The following is a 10542-nucleotide window of genomic DNA, read 5'->3' as shown; positions in this document are numbered from 1 at the left end:
TATTCTGAAACTCATTTTTGAAAACCTGATTTAATTTAGGGAGCTTTGAAAGCATCCTCAAAAAGAGAAGATAATATTGAATAGTGCATCCCCAATTATAGGTAAAAATCATCTCTAGTGAAGGGAATATTTTTATCTTATACCTTCTCACTAACATGAATCATTTCAACTCACCTAGCTATGTAAGGAGTTTCATTTTATAAAAATAAATATTGAAATATTATTTACTATCTTAAGAGAAGAATTTATATCAAATGGCAATTTTTAAAACTTCTAATAACTACTCAAGTTTCAGAATCAAAGGTGTCCTAAAATACTATGAGGAGAGTATTACTATCATTGCTGTGCTAATAGCTTTCCAGCTGGGTGACAGAAAGTAATAGCACTGGAGCCCACAGTGACTTTGATGACCTGCCAAAGGGCAATGAAGGAGAGGGAACCCCCCACCTGAGTCCACCCGGCACAGCCCATGGTTTTTATCTAGGAGGCAGCGGCTCCCACAGTGGAGGGTCTGGAAAGACAGAACATCAGGAGGATAAAGGGCCTTGGACTCCCATGCAGCACAGATGCAGTGTGGGCCACTAGGACTCCAGGCAGTGGAAGCTCCAGTGCATGGCATGTTGCCGTGCTTAGGTCATGGTGACCTGTAAGGTGAAGAAAATCCAGGACCAGCCAGTCTGGTGCACCTGCATCACGACAACAAATCCAGCGACTTGATGGATGTTGGGAGCAAGTATTTGGATGAGCACATAAAAAAAGTATTACTTCCAAGATCAAAAATATAAAGGGTTTTCTCCCTCATTTGTTGGGGAATGAGAAATTTTGCCTACAGGGTCACCAGGGATGGGAGCAGGAATCCCTTGAAAAGAACAGAACGTTTTATCTTTTAAGCAAAACTAAGAAATGACAAAATCAAGAACTGCAGCAAGTTTAAATAATACGTTAGTTGTCACTGGATGCTTGGCTCCATTATGCATTTTAATCCCTAGAACTGGAAACAGAAGAAAGTGATGCTACATCTTACATGAGGGCTAACACAAGATTTTTCTAGAGCCTAGATTTCATGTAATGAGAGTTTGTTTTGACACTATGGATCTCCCTTGACACACCAAGCCAGAGCCCTCTGAGCTACCAGATTGCTGTTGGTAGATGGGTAGCAATGGGCTGGCAGCTTCCCTTAACGTGCCTGTGATCTGGTGCGGTTTGAAGAAGGGTAGCTGTGTTTGTTGCCAACCTCCCATATTCCAGCAGTACCACCACACCATTTTTCATTGACCATGAAGCAACAGTGAAGAGAAAGAATATTTGGGTGGTATTTTTGTTTTGCTTGGTTTTATATTATCATTTAAGGGAATGGTCAAGATTGCAGAGCTAATGGAGGAGTGGTCAAGATTAAAGCTTTGAGAGGCTCCCGATGGACGTGCCTTTCAATGACTCATTAGTTATGTATAACACCAGAGCACATCACATGTGCCCTCCTTAATCCCCATCACCCTGTTACCCCCTACTCTTAGCCCCTCCCTCTGAGACCCTCAGTTGATTTCCCAGAGTCCATAGTCTCTCATGGTTCATCTCCCTCTCTGATTTCTCCACTTTCAGATTTCTTTCTCTCTCATGTAGACCTCTGTGCTATTGCTTATGTCCCACTTATGAGTAAAACCATATGATAATTATCTTTCTCTGCTTGACTTGCTTTACTTAGCATAACCCTCCACCCCATTTCTGTCCATGTTGACGCAAACAGTGGGTATTCATCCTTTCTGATGGTAGAAAAATATTCCATCGTATATATGGACCGCATCTTCTTTATCCATTCTGGTTGTGCCTTTCTTGCTACTAAGGCATGGCTCAGCTTTTCTTGAGGTTCCTGCTCATCACATCTTTCAGCCTGGCCCCCACATGATATGTGAGGGGCACAAGTCACATGATTTGGAAAGCAGAGCCTCCCTCTCGCCAGCTGCCGTGATGGCCCCGGAGCCTGTCTTCTTCTGGGGTTCTGCAGGAGAATGGTAGGAAGGGCAGTGACACTTTGCCCTTGAAAAGAAAGGGGATTTGAATTATAATACGTATCAGTGTCTGGGAACACACAGTGTAAGTTGGATTCTTGGCTGCTTAATTAGGAAGAGTTGTAAAGTACTGAATTTGGGAAGACCTGGTTGTTTTGTTTTGTTTTTCCCAAGCAAACGGAACGAGAATCTAAATGTGGCAAGCATTGCTTATTTAGCCCCCTGAAATTGCAGAGCCCCTGCAAAGATGTCCTGGCAACAATGACCATAAGGAAGATATGGATCCCTCAGCTCAAAGGAGGGGCAGGATTCCCTTTATCAAACACCACTTCCTGTCAGGCCAGAGGCCTCTGGGCTTTGCCGTCATCCTTCCTCAGCACTTACATCATGCCGATTAGAATCTTGTTCTCTTTCTACTACCTATTACTTACAATAATAACATAGGCTGTATGTTTGATGTTTCAAGCCTATGCCATATTTCCCTAGTGATTAAAAAATAAATAAGGTTTACTACCTTCTCCTCCAATAAACCTAACTAGGAATCAGTCCAGTATTTGAATCCCAGCTCCCCAGTTTACTAGCTAGGTAGCTTTGGGCCAATTATTAAACAGCCAGGGTCATGGTTTCCTCACTGGTAAAAATGAATAGGAATCATTTTGCCAAACTTCATAGGTAAGGAGCGAGTCATTTAATGCAGATAAATCACTTGGTAACCAGTAAACTCCCAACCATTGGTGGCTCTCAGAGTTCACTATTTGGATGAAGAGGATATGGTTAGGAACCCACTTGGATAGATCTAGGACAGGAGGACCTGCAGCAAAGTATGCAGCGGTAAAGAGAGTCGATGCGGCAGGTGTGTCTCCTGTTCCTTGGGAACTCCCAGGAACTGTCACATCAGTTCTGGTGCTACCCCCAGTACCCTCACCTGTGCTAATAACTTCTTGGTAGAACTGAAAATACGTAGAGAACTTTGCGAGGAAGTCAACTTTGGCTAACTGTGACTAATTATCTATTCCCCTGAGAACCCCATACTGCAAAAACACACAGACACTGATCTGACTTCAAAGCAATCAAGAGTCAAAAGTTAGGGCAACTCTAGAACACTATTTTCCTTGGGCTAATGCAGAGTCAGAGATATTCTGGAACGTATCTTCAGGGTAATTATTTCTAAGAACTTTGATAAAGTGTACAAAGCTAGATTAGGAAGTAGCCACATGAAAACAGTGGTTGGAGAGAAGAGTTCTCTAAGAGAAAGAACTAATTAATTGGTTTGACTGGATCTTCTTTTATATATTGATTCCTACTACTTTCTTGCTCAGCAGCTCCTTCCAGGTGAAGACAAAATGGTGAACATACAGCAAAAAGGCCTGGCAGGCCCACAGAGCTAAGCTAACAAACATCAATATTGCCCCCTAAAATATTTTCGCCCCTTTTTCTTGGGGAATGCTACTTCTCAGGGTCCTTCCCACTACTTTCCTGGTAATAGCACCTAAGAGAATATGAAACAAATCCCAAATCTGGATGAAATTTATAGCTGAAAGAATATAATCATAGGCTTTGGGGTGTCACAGAATTGGACCTCTCCTATACTAGCCCAGAAAATTGGCTAAGTTGCCTAACCTCTCAGAACCTTGGTTTGCTCATCTGTTAAATGAGTCTTTTTAAAAAAAAATATTTAGTTAATTTATTTATTCGACAGAGAGAGAGATCACAAGTGGGCAGAGAGAGAGAGAGAGAGAGAGAGGAGGAAGCAGGCTCCCTGCCGAGCAGAGGGCCCGATGTGGGACTTGATCCTAGGACCCTAAGATCATGATCTGAGCCAAAGGCAGAGGCTTAACCCACTGAGCCACCCAGGCACCCCTGTTAAATGAGTCTTAATAAGGTCTACTTCTCTAGGTTGTCACCAGAATCAAATGAGAAATGTATACAAAACCCCCAATACTGTACATGATACACAGAAAGCACTCAGGAAGTGGTAGGGCATTATCATTAAGTAAAAAGAGTAATATTCTTTAATGGCTTCTTTTAACATGAATGTTTCTATCCATCCCAAATACAGGAGAGCTATTCTAATAAAGCAATCGTTAATGGATTTTTGTGATTACGCTGTCCAGCCCCAGTTCCTGTGGAATGCTGAGTGTAATCAGTCTGAAGCCCTCAGCCAGGTCCCTGGGCCTGATCTTTAAATCTAGTACCACTATGGCAAAGAACTGGAGGAGCGGAGAACAGCACCACTGTATCAGATAGACCCCCACCCTTCCCTTTTTCCCTAAAGGCTGTCTGCCCCCTTCTCTTGATAACTCTTCAGTTCCCAGGGAGCAAAGACTCTTGGGAAACAGGAAGTAGCAAAAGGCCTGTGAGAAAATCCCCAGATGAAGATCAGTAATAATCTCTCCAGACAACAGTTTGGTCAGAGCAGGGAAATTCCCCACCAGCCCTCAAAAACAGTCCCTCAAGAAAGCTGAGGGAAGGTTAATTTGGGAAATCCCCTCAGAGGCAACAGAACAGAAACGGAAATCTGCCTCTTCAGAGAAATCTAAATGGAGTAAGACAATTAGTGGCTGCCTGGGGCACACTCTGTTTGAAGTCACACTGCTGCTCCTGCTTACCTTCCTCCTTTTCATCCTGATCCTAGGGTAACCCCGAAGGTTTCCAGTTGCCAGAGCCACTTGATACCCACTCTTCTCCAGGCTCCCAATGCAGGGGAATTAATGGCACAATTCTTAGCCTCTTGACATGAGCTGCTGCTAAGCCAGATTCACTTCCAGTTAGGACCTTCTATAAACCCTCCCTCCTTCACTCCTCCCCCTGCTGCATGGTAGTCTATCTAGCCACAGTTGTCATACTACAAGTTTCCCATCAGGTTTTACAGAGTTCTAATCTGAATGTGACCTCCGGGTCACATTTCTGAGCTGCTGCTAAGCTCCAGGAGGCAAGGAGAAATCCTTCCCACAGGGAAGGGGGGAAAAATCACATAAACCTTGTTCAATGAAGGTCTGAGAATGGAATATGCACTGCTGAGCTGTAGCAGAGAAAGTCTATAAAACTGTAAGAAGGGAACCTGGGGAGGGGGTGGGAGACTGCTGGCTCCATGACTCCCCCATTTCCATGTGCAGCTGAGGCCCAGGTCAACCAGGTCTTCACAAACCATTCCTTTCCCATAGGACTTCTATGCCGTGGTGTTTTTTTGTTGTTTTTTGTTGTTGTTGTTGTTGTTGTTGTTGTTTTTGATCTGTGACTTAAAATGACAACTTTAGGAAGACGACAAAAATGAGATTTTAGTAAACAAGAGAGAAAAGTAGTCTTCGTGACAGCTGAAATTTCCTTTACTGTACTTACCCAAAATAGGTATCAAATTTTGGTAAAAAGGAGTTTTTAAGGGAGGAAAGTACTCTGGGTTTCAAGTCCTAGAAAATATTGTGCTCGACTAGAGTGGGTGCCCTTTTCCATAGTCAGAACCAATCACCGTGTGATTCACAATTACAGATTGTACTTTCATGCATTTTTTGACTCCTAGAGAACAACCTTGCCAAAAATCATTTTCCTGGTACCTTCAAACAAATATGGTTCTTACTCCAATTCATGTGGCTTTGTTAAGATTCTCTTTCTGAAAGTTGTAAACATTCTCAGCCACCTACTTTTCCCCAAGCTTAGAGTAAGCCAGAAAACTCCAGCCTCGGGTTTGCATGTTTCTAAGCAATTAGAATAATCTTTAAACTCATTCTGTATACACAAATAATAATTACAATAGTTACATTCAAATGACTATCAAAGTCTCCTACGCTTGCAAATTCTAGACAGATCATCAACATACCCTCAATAGGTATTATTCCATTTTTTATTTGAGAACCTAGGAGGTATTCAGTTCACAGTTCTAAAAAGACCAGGGAATATTTCTGATTTCAGGGGAAAATTTTCATGTGCTCTCAGCTCTACTGTAGTTATGAATGTGAAATCAATTAAATGATGATGCGCACTGAAGGAAAAAAGAAAGAAAGATAGAAAGAAGGAGAAAGAAAGAAAAAAGCCCTTTAGTGCAGGCACAAATGTAACAGATTCCAACATGGGTCTGAGAGTAATAAATAAACTAATAAAAAAGGAAAGCATGGAACAACTTTGATGGAAGTAAGCTGTTTGCCTTTGCCCTGGAAAGTTTATAGTGTTTTAAACAATTGTAAACATGTCAGTATACATGGATACCGTTTCCATAGCAGCATAGCAACAGTTAAGAGTTTCTCCAAACATACCCAAAAGGAAACTAAAAATAGCTTGTCTTCAATATCAAAATACATACATATACATATTCAGACAACAACACAGAATGATGTGTAATTAGAAGTTCTGCGGACACCAACCTTTCACAAAAACCCAAGGCAGGTAGCTTTAAAAGCCAATGAGTTTTGTATCTTTAGAAATGGGGTGGAGACCGAGGAGTCCAAGGGAGGGAAAGGCACATGCCAGCTTGAATTCTAAGATCAGAGGCTCTTGACCCTAAATACCTCCAACCATCATTTTGTTGCTCCACGTATCCCTTGCAGCCAAGGGCCCTCATTCTCACATCCTGTTCACTTCAGTCTCGTACCAAAATTGGAGTTGAGGGTAAGATACATGTTCTTACTCCCATGTATTGCACTGTTCTCTCATCTTCTTAAGTGTTCTAGCCAACGTTCTCCATCCTCCTGATAGAGGGAGAATAGTAGTTGCAATTTTAAAAATAACATAAACCCAAATGCCACACTTTCCCAATGAACTTACCTCACCTGACACACAGTGACAGAAATAGTGATTCTGAAATCAAGACAGCATGTCAGTAGATTTGGGGCCTTCACTATTTGTGCTTTTTATTTATAGCCAAGTATTACAAGTAGTTCAAAAACGTCATCTAGAGGGAAATATTATTATATTTATATAATATATATATAATAATATACATAAGTAATATATATATTATATATATAACTTATCACTCAAACTTGGAAACTTTTTAGAGTGAAAGGGGGGGCTATTTATAATAACACTGGGGAAAGAGATGTACTTAAGATAGACCAGGCAGGTCCAGACGAACAATCACACAATGTCACATACAAGTATAAATATCTTGAGGGCAGGGATGATGTTTTAGTTACTTTTGTATCTTTAGCACTTACTACCATCCTTTAGGCCTAGAAAGAATTCAATAAATGATCATTAGATTAAGAAATTCTATAATTAAGGTATGGTTTTATAAAACATACACACTTTTAGAAATACTTACATGTAATACTACTGTAAACCATGAGCATTTTTTTTTTTTTTTTTCAGTCCACAGACCATGTGCTGAGGTTAAATAAAATCCCACGGAGCACTACGGGGTGAATCTTACTTCATCATCTAATCTCCTTGAAAGTAAAGAGGCTAAAAATGGAGATGCAAAATATATCTCTGAGTCACAAAGAAAATAATTCTATCAGTCTGGGGTGGTGTATGAAAGCACTAGAAATGGGTTGGAGTATGAAGACAGATAAGAAGCAATTTCATAATCTCTACAATGATTATTATCCTGGTTTCATTTTCTCTGCCAGGAATGTTGGTCCCTGGGGAGAAATGCAGATCAAGTATTGGATGAGTACACTCCAGCCGGGAAGAATGCTATTTGTCTTTCATGAGGAGGAGTTGAGAAGAGTATTAGCCATTGATTAACTCCCAGGAGTGAAGGTAAGAGCCTCTTTACTTTCTGCCTAGATCTCCCAGCAGCACAAGGGAATGTCTTACGCAAGTCACTTTCCCATTTGATGGACTGCCAGTTCTTGGTTTATAAGCTGCATCAAAGGATTGCCATGGGAAGTCATCATTACATTCAAGAGAAGCACTTAGCAGTCCTCCTATGAGAAGCACTATAAATCTCCCTACCACTCCGTGGAGAGGCCACGGAGTTTGGGAGGTGGTGTGGCCTGTCGTTATCTAACTCTGGAGTCCTGCTGTTTGTTTGGGTTTGCAAGACATACCACCCTACAGGATGCTGCATCAACTTTCTGGGCCCCCATTTTTTCATCTTTTAAAGAAGGAAAATAATAATTGTACCTGCATGAAGGATGTACTTTGTGAAGCTTAATGATATTCGTGTGAAACACCTAGAACATGAATGTGAGCTATTATTCTTAGCCAGCTCTGTATTTCTTTAGGTGTTAGGCAAGGGAAATATTGGAGACAAATTTTTAATTAAAGGCAAAAATTGTGCTTTTATTTTTCCAATCCAAATCAACCTGAATGTGTATATCTAATGCCAAGAGGAACTGTCTAGCCGAGGCATCTCTCATACCCCTCCCCAGAATTTAATTGCTTGTCACTCTAACATCAAGGGGGCTTTACATTTATGATTATGATTATTATTAATTAAATGTCATTAGATTCGAGCCAGTTTGTGGGCTGAGCTGTAACTAGCCACTCCATTTCAGGGAAAGCTGAAAACCTGCACTAAAGAAATAATATCTCTTTTGAAATATCTAATTTAGAGGTTAGGAAAGCTCCAGAGAATTGAGGGGTTTTTTTCACAGAATTATGTAAGGTTTTATATTTAATGCATCTCTGATGTCTGAGCTGGGGGGAGGGGGTGGGAAATAGGCCCTTTATAAATATCAAATCATGTTGTTATCTATGAAGAGTGTGCCAGTTGGTTACATAGAGCCAAATTCTGTTCAGTTTGATAATTACAGAATTTGACATTCGTAGAGGTTCTTTTTAAATTCTGGAAATAAGAAATTAAAAAACTCACTAAATTATGAAATGTTTCAACCCTATTTTCCTAATATAATCACCCCATGGGCTACACTGCCACAGGAAGTCTTTGGGACAGCTCCCGGTGTTTGGAAAGTCTAAACAACAGGGATTCAATTCATATAAAAGCCACCACAGTGTGGTTTTAAAACATGAAACACCTTATCCAAGGTTATAGTTAATTACTCCAAGGAAAGATATAGTTACTCATGCCCTACACAAAGTCTTCTGTCTCACAAATTCACACTGGTGTTCAAGTAGAAGAAGGACAAGAACCAGCCCCCCCCCCCAAAAAAAAAAACAAAAACAAAAAAACAAAACCTGTTTAAGAATACCAAGGGAGAGGAGAATTGGCCACAACATCCATCTGTTTCTTTTGAGTAGTAGTAGTAATAATTCATTTACGTAGCTATATTGCCATTTCTTCCTTAGCCACATCAAGGGAAATCTAATTATTTCTCACAAAATAGGAGTTTCTAATGAATCTTTTATTATCTAACACATTTAACAAACAATAAAGGTCTACATAACACCTAGATTTTGTCTTTAGAAACCCTGTCTTCATGTCCAGCTTGAAATATTCCTGCCCTAATAAATGGAACAAGCATGGTAGAAAGAAAGTACTTGGGACAGGGAGTCAGAATTCTGTGACTTATAGCATGGACATGGGTGAGTCACTCAGTAATGAAATGCTGGATATTCACATAGTCTCAAAATATCACCCCATGAAGTACTTCTTCATTACAAAGGGGAAAGATGTTTATATAATGGACATCACTTAGCCTAATGGTCAAACTTCATCATCAGTAATGGGCAAACTGACATTATATGAGCTCATCTCGTGCCCATAGCAGGTATCATGAATGGTTCTCAGCATGGTTTCCCATGAAGTCAGGTCAGAGCCTCACAATCTTTCTTGAGACTGATGGCATCCTTCTAGAGAAGGAATTTGAGACCCTAACATGGTGCTGATGTCATCCCACTTTGGCTTGAAATACTAAACACAGCATAAAGTAGTGCCACTTCTAACAGTCACATGGGCCTCCGAGACATCTCCCAGGTGGCTCTGAGATCCTTGGTAGAGGAAGGATTGTAGATCCCAGAGCCTTACAAATAGTACAGTGAAGATGGCTTTACTTACTGAAGAGAAAAGAAACTGTGCGTATGTTTATTTTTAAGCCAAAAGCAAAAAACAAACAAACAAAAAACCCCAAAGCCCAAAAACAACAACAAAAAAACCCACAAAAATAAGCCAAAAAAGTGAGCTGCCAAGTGAGACACAATCTATTCAGTATCACAGATTATTTGTGAGAACTGTTATTTTTTAGGTCACTTTGCTGATAAGGATCGCACTCCCATATCCTACAGAAAGATTGCTGTGGGAAAAGTGGGTTCTGCTCAGTCCATTCAGGTTTTAAAATTGTCCTCCAAAATTAAAGCTTAAAGCTTACTCATTTGAATACTCCCAGTGGTGGCAAGTGGACACCCTTTTAAGCCAAATTCCTGAGTAGATGTCCCTTTTCCCATCGAATAAGCTGGTTGCTTTTTGTTACTTCTCAGTTCAGCTCCTTATCTGTTTCTGTTACACCATTTATCCCAACTGGCAAGTATTTTTTACATTTGTTTGTCAGCATGTTGTTATGGGGGTGGTTTTGGTCTGTCTTTCCAATTACATCAGCTCCAACTGAGCAGGGTCCGTTTCTGCCTTATGCATCACTGATTCCTCAGCTTCTAACACACAGCCTGGCACACCGGGCAGTCAGTGGATTTTTACTGAATAAAT

At 40.6% G+C, this 10542-nt stretch overlaps 1 long non-coding RNA gene across 1 annotated transcript; it reads right to left on the bottom strand.

The window, feature by feature from the left end:
- Positions 1 to 1670: 1670 nt before the first annotated feature.
- Positions 1671 to 4768, bottom strand: LOC123391391. Its single transcript, XR_006606085.1, has 2 exons — positions 4616 to 4768; positions 1671 to 2034 (listed from the first exon to the last, which is right to left on the bottom strand). It is a non-coding gene; the product is annotated as an uncharacterized LOC123391391 (long non-coding RNA).
- Between the last annotated feature and the right edge of the window lie 5774 nt (positions 4769 to 10542).

This window comes from Mustela putorius, unplaced genomic scaffold (genome assembly GCF_011764305.1).
Source record: "Mustela putorius furo isolate JIRA1106 unplaced genomic scaffold, ASM1176430v1.1 tig00000224_pilon_pilon_pilon, whole genome shotgun sequence".
Taxonomy (NCBI): domain Eukaryota; kingdom Metazoa; phylum Chordata; class Mammalia; order Carnivora; family Mustelidae; genus Mustela; species Mustela putorius.
Note: the sequence above shows the minus strand (reverse complement) of the source record. Positions and strands in the feature narration are given on the sequence as shown.